The sequence below is a fragment of the Ailuropoda melanoleuca genome, chromosome 9, assembly GCF_002007445.2.
Source record: "Ailuropoda melanoleuca isolate Jingjing chromosome 9, ASM200744v2, whole genome shotgun sequence".
NCBI lineage: Eukaryota > Metazoa > Chordata > Mammalia > Carnivora > Ursidae > Ailuropoda > Ailuropoda melanoleuca.
Window position 1 is genome coordinate 59,729,485 of NC_048226.1, and position 22,481 is coordinate 59,751,965.

At 40.4% G+C, this 22,481-nt stretch overlaps 1 long non-coding RNA gene across 1 annotated transcript; it reads left to right on the plus strand.

Moving 5' to 3' along the window:
- The first annotated feature begins 1 nt into the window (after position 1).
- On the plus strand, positions 2–16,207 carry LOC109490238. Its single transcript, XR_002143529.2, has 5 exons — positions 2–144; positions 2,733–2,968; positions 6,596–10,113; positions 13,907–14,136; positions 15,977–16,207. It is a non-coding gene; the product is annotated as an uncharacterized LOC109490238 (long non-coding RNA).
- Positions 16,208–22,481: the final 6,274 nt, after the last annotated feature.

Below are 22,481 nucleotides of genomic sequence, written 5' to 3' on the forward strand. Positions count from 1 at the left end.
TGGAGGGCGGCGTGCTGCAGGAGACGGGGGAGTGTCTGGAGCAGGCTCCCGCCCGGGCTCCACATGCCTCGGCCGGCGCGGGCCCTCAGCCGGCCAGCCCCTCCGCCGCGGCGCCTATCAGGCAGCGTCCCTTCATGGCGCCCGGTAAGCCCTGCCTCGACTCCCTGCGTCCGCTCGGGGGGCAGGAGAGGGCCCGGGGTAAGGGCAGGACTCAGCGGCGGAGGGACGGGTCCGACCGAGAGTGAGAAAACTCTGGACCCATCTCCGGCCGGGCCCGCCCCTTTTCGCCCAGAGGGGGCGGGGGCCTCGGCCCGGGGGCGGGGCCTAGCGCGAGAGGCATTCTGGCCCCGCCCCCCTGACGCACTGTCCAGCCAGCTGCGGGGATGGTGAGGAGAGGGGCAGCGGCCGCGGGGGCCGGCTGGGGCTGGGGCTGCTGAGGGGAGTTGCTGGGAGGGGAGAAGGAGCCCAGGGGATGCACGCACCGGAGAGGGGAGGAGGTGGCAGTGAAGTGAAAAGTGCGGTGACGGGCTGGGGACCCGGCGCGCTCCCGGCCTCCCTGGCGGGCGCGCGCCTGCCTGCGTGTCAGGGCGCGCGCTCTTCCCCCTGCCGGGACCCAGTCCCAGTCCGCAAGCTGCTTGGATCCTTGCCCATTGGTCGTTTCTGCAGTAACCCCAGATTCGAGCGAGCAGCTTTTGGGACGCTCACATCCACAGCTCCTTGGGCGACACTGGAGGAAGAAGAGTTCTTGATTTGCTCTGAGAAGAATTTGCTAATTGTTTACCTCCCCAGTCCCCATGCGGGTTAGGAGATGGAGTAATTAGATAGAAAGGCCCACCCTTGACAGAATGCCCCTTCTGACCCAGAGGTCCTTAACGAAGTGCCAGACACTTGGACCAGGGACTTCTCAAAAATATTCACGGAAAGACATTTCTTGAGGATTCCCACTATCAAACGGCTCCTCAGACTTTTTTGGGTTTTTTCCCGCTTTTCGCCTTTTTGACTTTAATGTTCCCCGGGTCCTCTTTTCTTCCATTTTTGAGTTGGCTGAGCCATTCATCCAGGCCCATAACTTTGATCCCACCGTGTTTGCCTTGTTCTGATGACACCCAAGCCCGTCCTTCCCTTGAGCTCCAGCCTGTGGACACATGTGGGTGCAGTTCCTGTAGGCGCCTTAAACTTATCATGGTTTGGTAGATAGCAACTTCAGCTCCAATGCAGAACATTTAGTAAGCATGGAAGTGGTCAAGTCATTAACCTCTGAGTCTCAGGGTTTGCTTTTAAATTGAAAAATTAAGATAATAGTACAACTTAACAACATAAAATTATGAGGATTTGATAAAATACCGCTGACCCTTGAACAACAGTGGTTTGAACTGCATGAGTCCACTTACACTCAAATTTTTTAAATATACTACAGTACTGTAAATGTAGTCTCTCTTCCTTCCAATATGCTTAATAACATCTTTTCTCTAGCTTGTTTTATTATAAGAATCTACTACATAATACATGTATGAAATGTGTTAACCAACTATTCTTTGGTAAGTCTTCCAGTCAACAGTAGGCTATTAGTAGTTAGTTTTGGGGGGAGTCAAAAGTTATATAGGGATTTTTGACTGTGTAGGGATCAGATTCCCACATTACTCAAGGGTCAGCTGTAATAAAGTAAGATGCTTGGCCCTATTCCTGGAATCAGTGTTTAACTGTGTGAAGGTATCCATAATTAAAAGTATCATCCCCACAAGACCTGCTCTTCCTTTTGAGTTTCTTATTTCAGTGGATGACCTTCTACCACTTGCCTGCAGGATAACTGACCAGGACACTTTGGGTCCTTACTGATCAGGTTCCTGCTAGCTCCTTCATGCCATTCCTCTCAATCCACCTTGGTTTGGCTGAGTCAGGAAAAGTACCTCAGTGATGTCACACACATGCTTCTTTCTTCATCTTTTCCAACTGCCATAGCTCACATGGAGGAGCAGCTCGTAATGCCTCCTCATTTAGCTGAAGTTTTACTTTCTCTCTGGAAGCTTCCAAAACTAGCTTCCCATCAGCCCCACACTCAATTTGATGTTTCCTTTCTATTTCTCCACTATTTGCTACATAATTATTATCACATTTGTCCACTGTGTTGAAATTTTTAGTCTACATCGCTGTCTCTGTCTTTAGACTGAATTTCTTCAAGGTGAGCTCATTACTTAAGCACTGAGAAGGAATAACACTTTATAAATGTTTGAGGAATGAATAAATTATCACAGTTTATAGGAGAAGATATTAAGGCAGAAAAACTAGATGGGGCCAACGCAATTGTCTGGGCAAGAGTCCATGAAGGGCTGAGGTAGGGTAATGGTCATGGGGTTAGTAGGATGAGAATAAATTAGAGGGGAACATCTATAGGCTTGGGAACTAACTGAATATTGGAAGAGAGGGAGGAGTCAAAGATAACACCTGGGTTTCTTATTTGATGTAGTGGCTTGATAACGGGACCACTAACCAAGAGAAAGAACACAGTAAGTTTCTGGGAAAGATAAAGGATTCAGTCTTGGTTCTTGAGATTTGAAATGTCTATGATATAATCCAATTGTGGCATTCCAGTAGGTAGCTGAAAATATGGATAAGGAGTGACAATGGGGCATCTCTTAGAAACTTTGACATTGGTGTATAGGCGGCAGTTAAAGCCATGGTTATGGATGAGTGAATGGTGGTGAGTGTATCAAATGTTTTCTGTTCTCTTTCAGGTACAAGTAGGATTACATTTCCTGGCTTCCTTGTAGTTGGGATGAGCCATATTACACATTCTGCCATGAATTGTGAGCATAACATTTGATTGCTGATGCAAGACCTTCCAGAACTCTTTTTCCTCTTTGCCATGGCAATCAACAATGTTCCAGAGAGTATATGCTCTGTAAGTCTTCGTCTTAGAGGGAGGATGATCCAGAAAAGAGTCCCATTCACCTCATCATGGATATTTAAAGTGAGTGAGAAGTCAACACTGGTTGTTTTAGGCAACTGAGATTTGAGGGGTTTATTTGTTACCAGATCAGTCTTTTCTGACTGATGGAAATTAGAAGAGAAGAATGAAATCTTGAGATTTCACCATTAATGAACACCACTGAGTTCATTAGACTATTTTGCATGTAAGAAAGAAAGACCCAGAGACCACCTCAATAAAAAGGGTGAAAGCCAAAGTGTTTATATGGATATATGAGTAGTTATTAGGAAGCAAGGCCCCTCTAGAAACTGTTCTCTTATTTCTTTCCCATTGGATCTGCATTTTTTTTTCTCTACCTCTTTGATCTGTCCTCACACTACTGACTACTCATTAATTCTCTTCTTACCCTCTCATCCACATTTCAGAGGAACACAGTCCAGTTGTAAGACCCCTTATCTCTAAGTAGTCATGCTACTTGTGTGTCAGGCACCCATCCTGACCCAAACAGTGACACCCCTATACAAAACACCTCCCAGCTCTCCTGAACATGGGAGTTCTGGTCAGGGCAATGCAGACTATAGTAGGACGTTTCCATTCTTGTCTGCTACAATTTATTTTTCACAGAATTGCTGAAGCTATGTTTTACAAATGGAAATGAGATATATCTTAACTTATAAACACTCTGACCTGCCACCCCCAGCCTAAAGCCTTTCTGTTGCATTAGCAAAAACACCCCAAGTCTTGCCAAGTCTACAAAGCCCTTTATGATCTAGCTTCTGCCAACCAGTCCTACCTCATCTCCTGCCACTCTCCCTTCAGCCACACTGGCCTCCTGTCTCTCCCTTGGATAACCCAAACTGGTTTCTACCTCAGGATGTCTGCACTCTGCCCTTGCTAGTCTCTCTTGTTTGAATACTCTTCCCCTAGCTTGTAGAAAGTTTATGAGTCCTTCCTTCCTTCTTATTTAAGTTGTACTGTCATCTCAGAGATAGAGTCTACATTAGATTTGTGGTACTCCTTTTCTTCATTTGTATCTGTGATCTGAAATGTGCATAGTTATTGCTTTACTGTCTTCCCTAAGGAGACTGAAAGCACCATGAAAATGGTCATCTTTTCTGTCTTGGGATCCTCTGTATTACTTAGAATAGTTCCTCACACATTAAATATTTTTGAGTGAATAAAGGGGGAGGTAGGTAATGTGCTCGTGACTGGCTGTTTTCTGCTAGTCCCCCATCTGGGTTCATTCTCTGCTTTTCCCTGCCTTGCTATGTGTCTCAGGAAGCTGAGCTCTAGAGTTTGCATTACCCAGCCTCCTCCATGTTCTGGGTTTCCAGTTAGGTTTGACCAATGAAAGGCAGCAGAAGACGACTGGAGGATAGTAGGAGTAAGAAGTGGTTAGGGTATTTACCTCTCCCTTAACCCAGCTTCGCTGTGTTTTTGGGAGTGACTGAATTCTTCCATGACCAAAGTTCCTTTATCAAGTTTCCAGCTCCATCCTGGCTCTGCTAATGGTTTCCTGATGCTTCACCATCCTTGTAATACTCCCTTGATTAGACTCTCTTTACTGTGGCTTCTGTTGCCCACTGGGACCCTGACTGATAGCTGAGAAGGTCAAAGGCTGATCAGTTCAGTACAACTAACACCTGAGTTCACACAACTTACCCAAGGCTACACAGAGAAAGTGATGGAACCGGTTTTAAAATCAAAGTTCAGGGGCGCCTGGGTGGCACAACGGTTAAGCGTCTGCCTTCAGCTCAGGGCTTGATCCCAGGGTTCTGGGATCGAGTCCCGCATCAGGCTCCTCCGCTGGGAGCCTGCTTCTTCCTCTCCCACTTCCCTTGCTTGTGTTCCCTCTCTCGCTGGCTGTCTCTAGCTCTGTCGAATAAATAAATAAAATCTTTAAAAAAAAATAAAATCAAATCAAAGTTCAGGCTTTATGAAAGATGAGGAGAAATTATTATACTGGAAGTCCAAGGAAGAAAGAATATTAAGAAGGAAGGAAGGGTCAGCAATGAAAGGGTTCAAGGTGAAAGGAGGACCGATAAGTGTCCCTTAGATAATCTGTTTTAAAAGTAGCCACTGGGGCTCCTGGGTGGCACAGCGGTTAAGCGTCTGCCTTTGGCTCAGGGCGTGATCCCGGCATTATGGGATCGAGCCCCACATCAGGCTCTTCCGCTATGAGCCTGCTTCTTCCTCTCCCACTCCCCCTGCTTGTGTTCCCTCTCTCGCTGGCTGTCTCTATCTCTGTCGAATAAATAAATAAAATCTTTAAAAAAAATAAATAAATAAATAAATAAAAGTAGCCACTACGGGGGCACCTGTGTAGCTCAGTCTGTTAAGCATCTGACTCTTGGTTTCAGCTCAGGACATGATCTCAGGATCATGGGATCGAGTCTCACTTCGGGCCCTTCACTCAGTGAGGAGTCTGTTTGTCCCTCTCTCTCTCTCTGTTCCACCCCCCCCCACTGTTTCTCTGTCTTTCCCTCTTTCTCTGTCTCTCTCTTTCTCTCAAATAAATAAATAAATAAATAAAATCTTAAAAAAAAAAAAAACAAAAAAAAAGAAGTAGCTGCCACAGTTACTTAGGAAATTGGGGAAAGTACTTTCAATGAAAGGAAAATTGCAGAGGTTTGAGAGTAAATGAAAGGTGAGTATAGCAGAGTTTAAATGCTCTTTTGATCCTGAACAGAAAGAAAGGAAGAAAAGGGTGACAGCTAGGAGGTAATGCCAGGTGAGGAAGATGGGGGAGATTGTGTGATGTTCCAGAGTGTTCATAAGTTGAGATGAGGAAGCCTGGGGAGAGAAAAGGATTGAGAAACAGAAAGAAGAAAAGAAGTGATGAAACCAGGTTCCCAATGAGATGAGGGGGGTGGGATTAAGATCTGGGGAAAGGATTAGATTCAGGGAGGCAATGCTTTCTCTGAGGTTTAAAGGAATGACTAGGAATGAATGCAAATTTGCCAGTGCTGATTTCTAATTGTAATGGAATCTGTCATTGGGGGTTTATTTGGAGAGATGCAGATAGTTTTTCTCTCCCCTTTCATAGCCTAGGGCATGATTTCCATGAATTTCCCTGATCACAAATAATTTCCCTGATTTATCTTCTCAGCTCTTTAGGTGTCAGTCATACGGTGAGTACATTTTTCCAGCTTCCTTGTTATAACCTTGCCACTGTGTTTGTTATTTGAATTCCCTACTTTGTTAGTATCTGTGAGGAGAGGAAAAGAGGTAGATGAGAGAATCCAATCAAACATTATTAATTACATTTAAAAGCAAAATGGTAAGATGCTATTAAAAACTAAGTCAATGGTAAATTACTGTGAAAACTCTAAATTATTTTATAATTATGGATTTCTCAATATTTCACAATATTACCTTCACTTAAATTTAAGTACCTCCATAATGATTAGTACATTTTGATATGTGGATATTAAAATTAATAGTTAAAGTTAATTTGCTGAGATTTATTGTTCACACAAATTGTTTCTCATGCACAGTTACGAGTCTTTGCACGAGCGTAATGTCTTTACCTTTCTCTGCCTCATATCTACATCTTTGGTAGGTTTTTGGGGGTAATTTTAGAATTCTGGGATCAAAATTAGAATCTGGTTAATTTTGTAATAGAGTTTCAAAAGCCTTGAACTCACTTCATGAAACTCTGTGCCACAGGAACACACACAGCAGGCATCCTTCAGTGACGACTCCTGCAGCCACAGGAAATGGAAGTGCCAGTGACGCATCAAATCGTGGACTCCGAACAGTGCTCTTCTTCAAGAAGCTCTCCAGCTAGCAAGGCGAATACTTCGAGCACTACTTTTTGGAGCACTTCACAGAAGACAAGTGCCTTCTTTTTTTTCCAGGCTTGCTTAAGATATATAATTTAAATGAGTGTCTGGACCCTGTGTGAAGTTCTATTTCAGTGTTAGCAACTAATTGTTTCTGAATGATGTATATTCAACTTATTTGTTCAGCAGAAGCATAGTGGGGATATATACTTTGCTAGCTGCCTTGAGAATATAAAGATGAAGGAAATTCATTTCCTGCCTTCAGAAGTACAGTCTAATTGTGAAGAAGGGAACATTAACTCAATTACAATCATGGATAATGGGTGCATCAGACTGGTGTCAAGAGGTTTGGGATGGCAAGGGCAAGGCTGATGATTCCTGATGGCTGGCCATTTCCAACAAGTGTTCTTTATTCTGTTCCTGGGTTTCCTTAATTCCAGGAGCTAGTTGTGAATATAACCAGTCTTCCTGTATAACTCCCTCTTGTCTGTAATTACAGTGGTGATGGGAAATGCTATAATCTTTACCAGCCTTGATCTGCCATCATTTTGCTCACACACCTGTGCATCCTTTACCAAATGTACATTTTCCTGAGGAGTATGTCTCCAGCCTCCCTCTCCTCTTATAATGCTCTTCAATACATATTTGACCCAGAAGAAGTGAGCCTTGATGGAGGTGACAGGTAAAAATGAGTGGAAAAGGGGGAAGCACCCACTCATATCAGCTAAGTAACTGTTTAGCTAATTCCCACTCACAGTAAGAAAATGGGAAATTATAGGCTGATGCTACAGTTATAATTTCCAGTCCAGAATAGTCAGAAGATTTGGTGTTTCTAATTTCAAGTATTTTTAATTCTGTGAAAACAGTGTATCGAGGTTCAATTAGAAAACTATTGTTCATTCATGATAGTGGGGGAAAATGCCAAGCCTCACAGTTATAATTCTTTTACTGTACAAGTAGATGTGCACACAAAGTATGGCTCAGTCTAGCCACTACGTTAATTAACACCGTATCGGATATTAGGGAGACAAAGGAGTATAAAATATTATGTTTAAAGTTTTGTTTAGAAAGTAAAGAAAAGGAAAATTCAGAATACCCTATTGCCAATGAGCCTTGTTTCCCAGTATAGAAAATATGATCAGAGACTGATATTATTTCTGTAGACTAAATCTATTATTTTTAGGCACACATACACAGAATTTTATGATTTCCAACATTTATTAAATACTTGCGGGTTTTCAACTGTTCTCATAAGTGAAGATTTATGAAGAAACTATGATTAGAGAATATTTTTAAAATTTGGATTTGTATCAAGATCACTTGTTTCATCTATTAAGTATGAGTTCAGGAGGAAAGGCATACTCTGCTGACCTCCAGGCATAAAGTGACCCAGCTGGCTGATTTTCTTTTGCCTCATCTCTTCATGTCATTCTCTCTCAAATCTGTCCTCCTATTTGAAGAGGAAGAAGAGAGCCATCTCCCTTGGAAGAGGAGGATTCATCTTCAGTTAAAAGAAAGGAATTAAAAAAAAAAAAAAAAGAAGGCATAGACAGGCTCGTTTGTTAAACCACCAAATAAGGTCTTATTCAGTAATTACTTATTGGGAACATCTCTGATTCCGGATTTTAAAGGACACGCTGAGGGTGAGACTCCGCCGTCACAGATCCGTCTTGCAGTGTGAGAAGCATAAGCAACGGTAGCATGGAGTGTTAGGTACAAGGGCAGCACAGAGGAAGGAGTGACTAAATCTGTCTGGGTATCAGAGAGAGTTTTGCAGCAAAGGTGATATTTGAGCTGGATGTTGAAGGATGAGTATACATTTATTTATATCCTGCTTATTCCAAAAGGATTTAAGGGGTCTTATAGGAGTTGACCAGATAGTGGAGGAGTGGACTAGCATTTCAGACACAGGAAGTGCCAAAGCACAGAAGTGTGAAAGGGCACGATATGCTTGGGAAGTCGTGGGAAGATCTGAGGGCAGATGATGCATGGAGTACACATGTGAGCTGGGGGAAGGGAGACAGCATAACCATTGTGTCAGCCTCTAGCAGTGGTTTGCAAACTTGCGCATGAATCTGAACCCCCTGAAGGCTTTTAAAAGCACAGATCCCTGGGCCCCATCCCCAGAGGTTTTGAGTCTGCAGATTTGGGGTGAAAGGGCAAGAATTTACATTTTTTACAAATTTCCTAGTGATGTTGATGCAGCTGGTCCTGGGACCGCACTTTCAGAACCACTTCTTTAGACTTTGGATTTTATCCTATAGTCAGTTGAGAGTACCTGGAATTTGTGTAGCTTAAGAAAGAAAGAAAATCAGATTTGGATTTAGAAAGTTTACTGGCACCTGTGAGGGGAATGAGAGAGGGAAACCACTTGGCAGATTATTTCACATGTCCAAAAGACAAAGTAAATGGACCTCGACCAATTTATGGAAAGATGAAATACACTTGAGAATGTCTAGAGGCATAATCAAGATTACTAGGAATGTTTGAGTATGGAGAATGAGGGAAAGGGAAGGAATCTCAGAATGTTGATTGTGTTCCATAATGTAACTGAAATACTGTAAAATTTATGTATTCAAAGAATCTCATGTTACCAAAATCTTTAAAATGGGGTCTAACAAATCATACAAACTTCAGATGACTTTCTTGCAGTGTCATGTGTGATGCGTTTATAGTTAGGGCTTGGTCATGGTCATTCAACAGTCAGTCATTCCTCAAAATGTGTGACATAAAGTCCACTGAGGTATGGTCAGGCCTTCCTAAGGCAGCATCACCTAGGTCTAGGGGTGCTGTTTACCCACTGTGCCCACTCAGAACATCAGAACTTTGGCTACAAGGATCAGGTGTGGTCTTGCCAGCCTCGATATACTCTTAGTAACTATATGAGTTTCCCCCCAATACATAGGACTTTTTAGATACAACATGAAGGATAAATTGCAACTGGCTGAAGCCATAAAATAGAGTATAGATGAGTAACTTGATCCGAAATTGAACCCATAATAACGTTCAGTGAAGTTTTGATTTTAGCTTCAAATTTGTCTTTGCAACTGAGTCCTTAGCCAAGTGTGCCTGTTGTTCTGTTCTGTTCTCTTTTTGTTATTGTTCTTAAGGTGCCAGGTTCTGCTGACCCTGTTCTTGTGTTCTGTGCTGCTCTTTCCTCTTACAAGGCTGTTGAAATGGTCAGTTCCTTGTTCAAACCCTTTTTTATCTCTTTGCAGTTTCTGAATGTTTCCATCAGTGTAATCTCTGCCAGTGGCATTTCTAAGGAGGTTGCTTTGTTCAGTTCTCACTGCTAAATACTTACAACTCATTAGCTTCTCTTTGTTTTTTTGCAGCCCATTAACCCAATATGTCTTTTGCATTGGACTCCAGCCTCTGTGTGCTGCCCTTGCTAGTGATGAGGTAGGAGCAGGCCGGAGGAAAGTATGGAGTGGGATGGGAGTAAAGTGTCATATTTTGCTCCTTTTGAACTAGAAGAATAACTTTCAGATTGGGTGTAAACTGAAAACAAATCTCTCCCTTGGACAGAAATGTTACCCTTTCTTTAACAACATTAAACGTAATCTTTGGCTGTAGCCTTTCAGGAACTTTTCTGATTGACTATTTTATGCTCACAAATCATGTGGGAAACAAAAAAAGCTTCATAGTCATTGTTGAGATTAAAGGGATTCATGTTACTCTTTCTCACCACCAAAATTCTGAACTGAGAGACACACGTGAGTCAGGAAAAGAAAGATCAGAACTTTAACTCTTTTACTGGTAGGGGTGATGGGGATTCTATCTTAGAGTGAAGCCCGGAATGACAAACTGCTGGCAGTCTAGTCCTCAGAACAGCCCACTGGAGGGAAAGTAGGAATCTGCAGCCCAGACACATTAGCCTAAGCCATTGGCTATCACCCTCCTTCAGGTAATTCCTTCCACCACCATGGGGAAGAGTAAAGGGGTGGAGAGCAAAAAGTCCAGATAAACACTCTTTCATAGAAACCAGGGGATGAATTACTCAAGACAGATGTATTTTCCAATAAAGTTTTAGTGATAGTTCTAGGAAAATACTAATGACTTAACCGCACAGTGTCTAACAACCGACTTCTGAACAGTGTCAAAATAATCTCTTCCTTTAAAGTAATTAATGTCAAAGACATTAGGAATTTTTAAAAAATCAGGAAAGTTAATGTTTATTTTCCAGTCTACAAATGAAGATGACAAATGGTGTAATTAGATGCATAACTTGTGATAATTCCACCAGTGATCTATTTAATTTAAAAATATTTGATTTGGAGAGTTAAAGTTTTGTTTTTGTTTTTTAAGTTGTCACATGCTGTTGGTTATTCCCACTCCATTCCTCCACCTTCCACTAGTGCTAAAAGTTGTATCTGGGTATGTGGCCGCCCCGCTAGAGAAACTATTGCCCAGTCTCCCTTGCAGCTAGAAGTAGCCAAGTAAATAAGTTCTCAGCAATAGAATGGCAGAGGAGAAGTGATGCGTGCAACTCCAATCTCATTTGCTTAAAGGAAATGCCTTGTTCTCCACTTTCCCCTTCTTGGGCTAAGCTACTGAGATGACAGAGATCAGTGGCTTCAGGGACCCTTAATGACCTAATGGACCAGAGCCTATCTACCAGCCTAGACTGCCCAGGCTGTAAGATGAGAGAAAAATAAGTTTCTGCCTTTTTTAGGCCACTGTGTTTTTTGAGTCTCTTTTTAATGTCAGCTTAACATTTGTACCAACTAGTACAAATATTTGTGCCTATTTTTGAAACTGTTAAAATATTCAGTAGGAAGAAATCTGCACAATTAGCTATTGTAGTGGGTTGAATAGAGACCCCCAAAAGGTAGGTCTATCCAGAACCTATGAATGTGGGCTTGTTTGGAAAAAAGGGCGTTTGAAGATATAACAGACAAGAGACAGAAGAGGAAAATACAGAGAGAATAGGGAGGCCATGAGAAGAGAGGGAGGGGTACAAGGGATGCATCTGCAAGCCAGAGAATTCCTAGAGCTGCCAGAAGCTGGAAAAGGCAAGGAAGGATTCTCTGCTTTCACAGGGGTGACCCAGTCTACACCTGTGAAGAAATAAATTTATCTTGTTTTTAAGCCGCCCAGTTTGTGGGGATTTGTTAACAGCGGCCCTAGGAAACTAACACAGCTATCTAATAAAATTCAATAATGAGGATTAAGAAGGACATGGAGAAATTAAACAATCATTTCTTGATTTGTTATGAAATACTGGAAGGAGCTCTATGCACTAATATGAAAATGGTTCACTCATTTGTGAGACACCTTGGGGCACCTGGGTGGCTCACTTCATTAAGCACCCAGCTGTTAATCTCAGCTCTGGTCTTGATCTCAGGGTCCTGAGTTCTGGCCCCATGTTGCTCCACACTGGGCGTGGAGCCTACTTAAAAAAAAAAAAATTAGGGGCACCTAGGTGGCTCAGTCAGTTAAGCATCTGCTTTTGGCTAGGGCCATGATCCCAGAGTCCCAGGATTGAGCCCCAAATCAGGCTCCCTGCTCAGCAGGGAGTCTGCTTCTCCCTCTGCCCCCTCCCCTCTCATGCTCTCTCTCCCACTCTCTCTCTCGCAAATAGATAAATAAAATCTTTAAAAAATATTTTTAAAAAAAGACACCTTCTGATTGCCTGACAGGTGCAGGGTATATAAAAATAATAGAGACATTGTCCTAACCTTCAAGAGGTTCATAGTCTCCTTGGAAAGGATATATGAACATGGACAACACTGTTTGATTCATTTTAAAAAGAAGCTAAAAGGAAAAAAACTTTATGTCACAAAGTTAGGCTATTTGGCAATAAGAAAACCTCCAGTAGACTTGTTGGACAAATAAGTTTGACCATCTAAGAAAATCAGATATTCAGTTTGTTGCACAGTGATCATACTATCTGGGAAATATGACAAAAATTGTAATAAAAATGGTTCCTGGTATTTCTAAAGCTTTCACTTTAAAAAAAGTTAGGAATATTATGGATCTGGACTCCTGCTTTTGTATCTTTATTACCTTGCAAGTAAGTTGATGAAATAATACACCCTTCTAACCAGTGAACATCTCCAATTTAGAATGTTTTAAAATATTTATTTATTTATTTATTTATTTATTTATTTATTTATTTATTTATTATTTATTAAGTAGGCTCCACACCCAGCACAGCCCAACATGGGGCTCACACTCAAGACTCTGAGATCGACACCTGGGGCAGAATCAAGTGTCAGACCCTAAAATGACTGAGCCACCCACTCACCCCTAAAAATCTGCTTAAAAGGAAAATTTTTCTAGAGTAAAGAGAATTGTTTGTAATTCCTCCTGATATCCCCAGTTTATGAAATATACTTTTCTGTATTTGGCAACCCCATAAATCAGGGATTTATTTCAAAATTATGTCCAACACAACAAAAATTGCTCTATAATCACACAGAAAGAATGCATTATTATTCCTTGGACTCCGTTTAGACTTTGGTATGAGCAAAGCAAGATTCTCCCCTACATAGATAAACTACTAAACAATATGGAATCTATTGTCCAAGTCACCTCTAAATTTTATTTTGGAACCAAAGATTCCTACTAGATACTTTTATTGGGAGGGACCTATTCCTTAATTACTCCCACTGTCTTCAATATGATATAGGTAATGTGAAAATCTGATTCTACCCCTTCCCCTAGTATTTTAATGTTTCATATCATTTTTTAATTTTGATTCACTTCCTATTTTTCACTCAATGCTGAACTTGTATGATATTTCCTTTTATACTAGGCAGTCTTTTTTTTTTTTTTTTTTTTAAGATTTATTCATTTATTCGACAGAGATAGAGACAGCCAGCGAAAGGGAACACAAGCAGGGGGAGTGGGAGAGGAAGAAGCAGGCTCATAGTCCAAGAGCCCGATGTGGGGCTCGATCCCACAACGCCGAGATCACGCCCTGAGCCGAAGGCAGACGCTCAACCGCTGTGCCACCCAGGCGCCCCTATACTAGGCAGTCTTATCTTGGACCCACAAAATGAGGATAAACCGAATAGGAAACATACTGAAAGCAAGTATGCGTAAAAATACTGGAAGGAAATACACCAAAATGCTGTCCTTTGGGTGTTGGATTTATGAATGAGTTTTTAAATCTCCGTAGTGCTTTCTGTCCTAACCTTCTATAATAAAAATTTAATTGATTTTGGTATTTGTTTATTTGCAATGTAAGGTATCAACTTTGTTCTACAAATGGAAATAGGTAAGAGGAGATTGCGGTGGGGTCTCTATCACCCATGCTCAAGTGAAACATAGCTGGGCCCGAAGTTGTCTGCCATGATCAGATGGAGAAGCTGGAGTGTCCCGTCGGAGAAATCCCTACCAAGGAATCTTTGCCTCCGCATGCTTGCAGGGCAAGAGTAGCTCTGTAGAGCTCTTCTCACCAAGCCATGAAGCATTCAGGTGAGAAGAAACCAACTTTCTAAACATTTTACTCAAACCCAATTCATTTTAAGTAGGAAATATTTACAATGATACTGAGAAAGTATAGTCCCGAAGGAAAACAAAAACAAGTGGCATCACTGACAAGTTTAGCCTAAGTTTTAAAAAATGTAGGGAAGTTTCATTTTCATTTAAATGCCTAGGTATTTACTATAATCTTAGAATGCCATATGGTGTTACTAATTTATTAGGTAGAGACTTGGAATGTATTCGTATGTATTTGTAGATACCTAGCATTTTAATGAATTGTCTTTTTTTGCCACTAAATTCTATATACAGCTAACCTCAGTAGTATTCGTTTTTTGGTAATATAATGTTTGATAAACTGATAACTTTTGGGAGAGGTTCTATGAAATTAAAGTGGCCAGGAGCACTTTTTTATTTTAAACACGTGGTCAGGCAGAGGGCAAACATCAAAATCAGTTTTGTGTAGATGTTGCTGTTTCTTCACTCTGTCTGAATAAGATGTTTGTTGGACTTACAACCATTTTGCTTCCTGGCGTGAATCTTCTTTCATATTTTTTCATCCAAGTTTTCGTATGGATGTTTTCAAATAAAATATGTAAGTGGAAAAATATGAAACCAGTAATATTGCTTTTCAAGTGTTCGGTGTCAACCTCAAAGCACAAAAAAGAAAAAAAACAATGAATAAAGTTGTCCTGTGTTGTTTTTTCTTTAAAGTTTTACTAATTTATTTGAGAGAGACAGCATGAGCAGGGGTAGGGGTGGACGGAGAGGGAGAAGCAGGCTCCCTGCTGACACAGGGCTCCATCCCAGGACCCTGAGATCATGACCTGAACTGAAGGCAGATGCTTAACCAACTGAGCCACCTAGGCACCCCAAGTTGTCCTCTGTTTTTAAGACTTACAACATTCACTTATAAAAACACTGATATTCTCAGACAAATAGAAAAATGTTCCCCCGGGTGAAACAGTATTTGCTATTATAGGACATATAGTTACATCAAATGAGAAATAAAGGCAAGCATAGACAGATACTAAAGAAAAACTTCATTGTGCAAATGTTCTCAGAAATAAACTTGGAAAAACATACCTCCCTGAGTATAAATATTTAAGCTGAGTTTTTTGAAAAGGTGTTATCTGTTGAAGTCAGCAGAAATCATGCCTTCTTTGTAATTCTGGCTGGAAGATGGTTTTTTAATGATTGCTGAAGTCTCATAGTAAGGTCTATAATTTCTTGTCTTAATTACTTTAAGCAGGAGTTCTTGTTTCCATGTTCAGCTTTTCTGCAAATTAATATTTTAAAATACCAATGTCCTAAAAATGAGGGGATGATCATTATTTCAGTTGTAAACAGTTACACTGTTTTCTTTTGTGGACCTGCCTTACAAATATTATGTGAGCATTTACGTGTTAGCATAACACCAGATAGCCTCATGTGATGTTTTAGTAATGTCTGTACAGACATTTCATCTCTGGGAGATATTTCATCAGTCCATCATGGATCAATCCACTAGTAAACTATGCTTATTTGAAGCCCTCTGTTTTTAGCCTCATCATTTATCTAACTGAATTTTGGAGTCTGTTAAAGAACAAAAATAATTTGGAATTGAAAACAATCCATGTTCTCACAAATAGAGAAAATGTGTTATAAGGAATAAACTGAAGCGGTTTTTAGCACATCAGATTTGATGAAGGCCATCTGCTTTTGTTGCCTGTATCAGTTGCCGCCTTTAGCTTACTTCTCTGCAGATGCTGCCGTAGAGCCTCAGCTCAATGCAAGACCAGCCCGGATCATGCCTTAAGACAATATGAATTAAGCGGGCACTTTTTTTCCCCAGAGTTGTTCAGCAAGCAGAAGAATATACCAGTCAGGACACAGAAGAGAAATACAGCCTGGAGATACAACATTTAGGCGCCACCAGCATTTTAATGGTGAGTAATGCCGTGGAAGTGTGTGCGATCATCTAGGAAAAGGGAGTAGAACCATCTTTATCAGCTGTCTAAAATCCTGAATAGGCACAACACCTTCCCCTCATCCTCACTGAGATCATAGCCTCAATATCTGCATTGTCCCAGCTTTGGTGTTTGTGGTCTGTATTATAAAACTAATATTTTTGCGTAATTTTCAAATTACTATAAAATTTAATATGCACTCCCGGGTTATACATGCAAAACCCCTGATGAATAAGGAGAGCCGCTAGATGAGCACAGTAACTCAACTAAAGGAATAGCCACGGCTCCTATCTACCTCCTGGGCTCGCTAGAAACAGCAAATGAAAGACTTTGGGTGGAGATCTTTGAGAATTGGTGTACAAAAGTCAGAATTTATAGGATGCTCTTGCAAGCAGCAGATAATATCTGTTTCTGAACATATGTGCAATGGGAAGTCTTGAGCATTTGCCTTTGGAAACTCGAGCATGGCGTATTACAGTGATTAGTAGTTCTGCTCATCGCACAATTTCAACAATGTGGCTGCAATGCGACTCACAGTAGATATAATTTTATTACTAGTATTCAAATCATTTGTGTTTCTCTTAATGTTTGATAGCTCTCAAATTCCAAACCCACTAAAGCAGATGAACAGGTGTGGGTCGTAGCATGGGTAGCTTTTGTTCAGTGTGGGCAGTCTTGGGTTCACTGTCAAGATAAAAAGATTTGTATGGAACTCCATGGGCTGGTTTGTAAATGTTTTATTACTCTGTATACCCTCTTGTTGGGGCCTTTGCTGACACCAATACCAGTAAAATGTATTCTGCAAACAAAAATAGCATTTTTACTTTTAAATCAATTTTTCATGCTTACATTGTTAGAAATTTGAGTGAATTCAGGGTACTATTTAATGATGTTTTGCCAGAAAATATCAAGGATATCCCTGAAATCGCCTCAAATAATTCTATCCTCTCCAATGCTTCTGAGAGGTATATCCTCATAAAGCAGAATTCAGGGACAAAAATAAACAACAACAATAAAAAATTTTATTAGTTGGGAATTTGGCTTCAAGCCACAGTACAAAGCTCTAGTAAACTGGGCTGAACACATGAAAGGTTTCTTTTTCTTGAGCTTGTTTGGCCTAAATAGCCTCAGGCTATGGTAGACTCTTAGGATTGCTCTCTTACTTTTTAGCTTCAAAGGCAGTCCCAAGACTCCAGTGAGCACTAATGAAAATGGAGAGAAAGCTAGAGGACCCTGTTAGCTCTCCTGTGTGTTGCTGAAGTAACTCTTCCATTGTGCCCCAAACTTAAGGAGAGGATAGCCTCTCTGTGCCTCCCACACCACCCTGCCCTATCCTGCCATTAAGCCAAATGGAAGAAACAGAGAGACCTGCATAACCTAAGCCCCTTGGAAAGCTTTGACTCTTGAAAAAAGCAGCTTAATCAGTATCCTCCGATCTTACTAATGCAATCAGCCCTCTTCCCTCCTCTATCCCTAGAGTGGCATGAAAAATGTGAATGTGGAATGGTGTTCTATACCTAAGGAACAACAAAACTATTTCAAGTAATTGAGCACATTTCTTTTAAAAAGGCAATGTGTTGTTGCCTTCTTGTTTTCTGTTAGATAGATCTTTGATAAAAAGAGGCTCTTCTGGGATCCCCAAGTCTGGGAAAAATAAATCAGCCATCTTCTGATTCCTTGGGGATCAGTGGAAAACTGTAAGCATGCATGTGCATGCACACACACACAGACACACACACACTCTTTACATAAGTCTCTGGCATTAACCCAGAGCCTTAGTGAACAAGGCTGAGTCATAGAGTTCTACAGGGACTCCTTTTGTCCCGTTGGCCTAAAGCCTAGAAGAAAGAAAGCAGGGGCGCCTGGGTGGCACAGCGGTTAAGCGTCTGCCTTCGGCTCAGGGCGTGATCCCGGCGTTGTGGGATCGAGCCCCACGTCAGGCTTCTCTGCTGTGAGCCTGCTTCTTCCTCTCCCACTCCCCCTGCTTGTGTTCCCTCTCTCGCTGGCTGTCTCTATCTCTGTCAACTAAATAAATAAAATCTTAAAAAAAAAAAAAAAAAAAAAAAAAAAAAAAAAATTTAAAAAAAAAAAAAAAAAAAAAAAAAGAAGAAAGAAAGCAAAGAGGCCCCTTTGACTTCGCCCTAGGCCTGCAACCAAATTTTTGCTTTATGAGTCTTGTTACTTCATTAAAAGAGGGAAGAGAGGAAAGACAAGTTTAAAAAAAGGAGCACCAAAGGTAAAAGATTCTTTTTCTTTTATACCTAGAACTGATCTTACCTGAGTTACCACATCCTAGGCCACTCAACACTGGGATGTGTGTGTGTTGGGGGGTATCTTAGTACAAAAATCATATAAAAGGACACACTCTGTATGAGACAAAGCAGTGAAATTGAGATACTCACAAAAACCTAAAGATGCCAAAGTCAGAGCTATTTACTTACCTGCAAGTCTCTTTGAAGCGTTCAGCTCATGGCTGACTGGCTTTGCTTCTTCATAGTATCTTCCCTCAGCCTCTCCTTTTGAGATGCTCATCAAATTTTGTTATTCTTCAACAGCCATCTTTTCTTCGATGGGAAGCTTCCCAAGGGCCGAGACATGTTTGCCTTATTCTTTAGTGCTTAGTAGGCACTCAGTAGACTTCTTTATCCTATTGAAAGACATTTAGTTGTGCCTTTGGCTATAACTTTTATTCAGAGCCGCGTTGAAGAGGGTATTTCAGGTGAGGGTTTCTTCACCTCCCCCAAAGCAGAGAGTGTGTGGGCAACCTTAATTCTAGAAGCATTATCATTTGCATAACTAACAAAGTTGGGAAAATTAAATCTCATACAAATACATGTTTTGTTCATTGCTAACCCTTCAGACTGGGTTTAATGTGTCCATAACCCCATGGCCATCCTCCTTTCATAGATTTCTTATAATTTCTCTGTAAAAATCTGCATTTCAGCTGGACTGTAAACTACAGGAGTGCAGGAAACAGTCTGGTTTGCTCACTGCTGCATTCCTAGCACCCATCACCTGGCCTAGCCTATATTTAATAAGCATCTGTTAAATGAATGAACAAAACATTCAGGAATCTCTTTTCTAGACACTCTTTTCTAGACACTGATCATGAACCGTACTTTACTCATTGGATCGCCTCCACGTTTTCAGTCACAGACCATTAGAAGACTAATGTGTGTGCTACCTACTGGAGTTACTGCAGCCATTCGTGTTCACGATGGTTTTAGATCCATGCATCAACAATTCTTATATTTCATTAGAAGGACAAAGGAAGGGGCACCTGGGTGGCTCAGTTGGTTAAGCATCTGCCTTCAGCTCAGGTCGTGATGCCAGGGTCCTGAGATTGAGCCCTGTGTCAGGCTCCCTCTCCCACTCCCCCTGCTTGTGCTCGCTCTCTCGCTCACGCTCTCTCTCTGTCAAATAAATAAATAAAATCTTACGAAAAAAGAAATAGAGAAAGGAAAAAGAAATATCGCTATAGTTAAAATAAATTGTAGAAGATATTTAAAACTCAACTCTAAAACACATACCTCTAACTTTTGACATTGCAAAGCAGTGCACAAATCTGTATACATCTGGCAGTATGGAGTTTTTACTGCATAAAAATTTGTATCAACGTTTATGTGTAACTAAATTTTTTAATAATAGGTAAAATCCATTTTTGTATTTACATGTGGTCACAAGTAACTTTTGGTCCAAAGTGGTATTTCTATTTCAGAGAATCCTTATAGTTCCACCTACTTAAGGTACCTTATGTAAAGCACTTTTCAGTACTTAAACATAGATACCAAAATGACTTTTAATTTCTTGAGTTATTGAATTTCCAGCAAATTACACCTATCATTTAATCCCAAAGTAGAACTTAAGAAGTCAATTTTAAAGCCCAATGCTGCCTCATAGAAATTTTTCTATTCCTTTAAGGTGGAAAATTGAGAAAGCAGAAGATAGTAGTAATATCTTATTTATAAACTATGTATTTTTTAAAAATATACTTACCATATTTCACGTTAAATACCTCTTAATTAACATTGTCAAAATAATAAAGCCCTCAGAAGTCAAAGCAATCTAGGAAGACTCTATTTCTGAGAAAAACTTGTTAACGTGAACATATTATTAATATTTAGTCCAGGAAAACTAAAGTTTATTCAATAAACTTTTGAATGTAATTTATTTCCATAAGGAACAGTTTATGGAGGTGGAAAGACAAGCAGGAGGAAAGAGGAAAATACAAACTGAAAAAAAATTTCACACAGAAATGAAGGAGCAGAGGGTGAACAACTGAGAGGAGTAAAGAACTCTTGTCACACCTTGCTAGTCACTTGGGGTATAAAATTCAGCATGTGATGCAATTTCCCATGCCTTTTGAAGTACTAATTACATGAAGTATTCTTAACCTTGACCTGGAAGCTCCATGAGCTTTCATTCATTATTCATTAATGAAGCTTAAGACTGTACTACTCTGGAGATACAGAGACTCCTTTGCCTTCAAGGAATATGCAATCAGAGGAGACAGACAGGTGATGAGGAGATGCTAAAATGGTTTAATATGTACTATAATACTGGAAATGTTATTTTCTCGTGTGTGGCAAAGGAAAATGCTCCAAAAACTCTTCATCAGGTTTTTATGTGTCAGATCCTAAAATGGCATTTCTGATGCACTTAAAATACATATCCTATAGCAATGATACATAAAATTATTTTATAGCTTCCTATATAATTAAATTAATACTGTTTTTTGTCAGATTCTATTTCAAGTCACTGTAAAACTTTTATCTTCTCCCAGAACTAACCATGCAACCAGCCTGCTTCTGACAGCACAGAGTAAATGGAGAAGAAAACTGAGAAACAATGAATTTAGCATTTATTATCTGTTTTAGAATAGGGTTATAGTAGGGTGCCTGAGTGGCTCAGTTGGTGGAGCATGTGACTTGGTCTTGTGGTCATGAGTTCAAGCCCTGCCTACAGCTTACTTAAAAAAATAAAAAAAGAATAGAGTTACGGTTAGAATATGTTTAAATGGTAACTCATTTGCATCTGCCCCCAACTTTTTCTGAGTCTAGGGTGTTGGTATGTATGTGGTTCTAGGGGGGATGGACAATATTGCTGTAGAGAATCATATGTAGCACTGAACACCATTTTGGTACTTTTGTTTATGTGATCATAATGATTACTTTGATCTAAAATTAGGTAAAGTTCTGGAAGCTTCGAAGGCATCATTCCATTATCTAAATTGGGCTGAGCAAATAGGCTGTGCAAAGGCTACTCCAAGTAGTTTCTTGTGAAGGACGCTGTTTAGCAGGTTACAGGTGGGGAATTCCCAGGGACAGTCAGAGACAAGCAGGAGCAAAGTCGTGAGGGACCTTATATGTCATGTGAAGGAGCTTAGCCTTTATTGTGAAGTTAAAGTATTTTCTGTCCTGATAGTATTTTACATTCTAGTAGAGATTTAGACAGGGTCCTGCTGCCTAATTTATCTTGTTAAGTGTATGTTAGCATTAACTGCTTTAAAACAAAAATCTCAGTTTGGGCAGATGTTCTCTCTCCTCCTCTGAATGAGGCCATGTTACCTGTCAAAGGTGAGGTGAGAGGTGATTATGTCAGGATCCTGAGGAGAGTATTAAAGATTCCCAGTGGATATTATGGGTAAAAGGTGGGATGGGAACAAAAAAACAGCTGAACAGAGACTATAGATTTGTAAGGAAGTCAGTGCATTCATAGCATGATTTTTTTCCAGGAGTCCTCAACAACATAGGAGCAGAGAAGGCAAACTTTCAAAAGATTGGGATTTTGCTCCAAAGGTGCAGCTAGAGTTATTAGAGCCAAAGATATTGTGAAGAACAGTTACTCTATAATTGTTGACTAATATTTAGGATTTAAATCATAGTTTAGAACAATTACTCTGGCAGTGGTATGAAAGTTCCTTGTTTCTTCAGGGGTAGAAAGACTAGGGGCCAAAGCAATAGTGCAGGTGAACACATATGATATCTGGACTTATATAAGGTAATGATAGCAGAGATGAAGAAGGGACTGATTTGAGTGTAATTTTTATATAGAATTACATGAGAGTTTTGAAGAAGCAGGATAAATGGGAGATGGTTCCCAGGTTCTTGACCAGGGTGACTAGTGGATGTTAATGTTCAGGTTGAGGTAGAAGTTAGTGAATTTAATGTTGGGTATGCTGAAGTGAGGGGCATCCATGGGAAGATATCTAGTAAATAATTGAATATTTGGTATGATGCTCAGGAGAAAGATCTAAGCTAGTGTTGTAATTTGGGAATCATTGTGTATTGGTGATTTAGATGTTATTCCAAGGAGAGTGTATATAATGAGGAAAGAGAAGATTAAGGATGAATTCTAGGGGAATACCAATATTTATAGGATAGAGGTGTT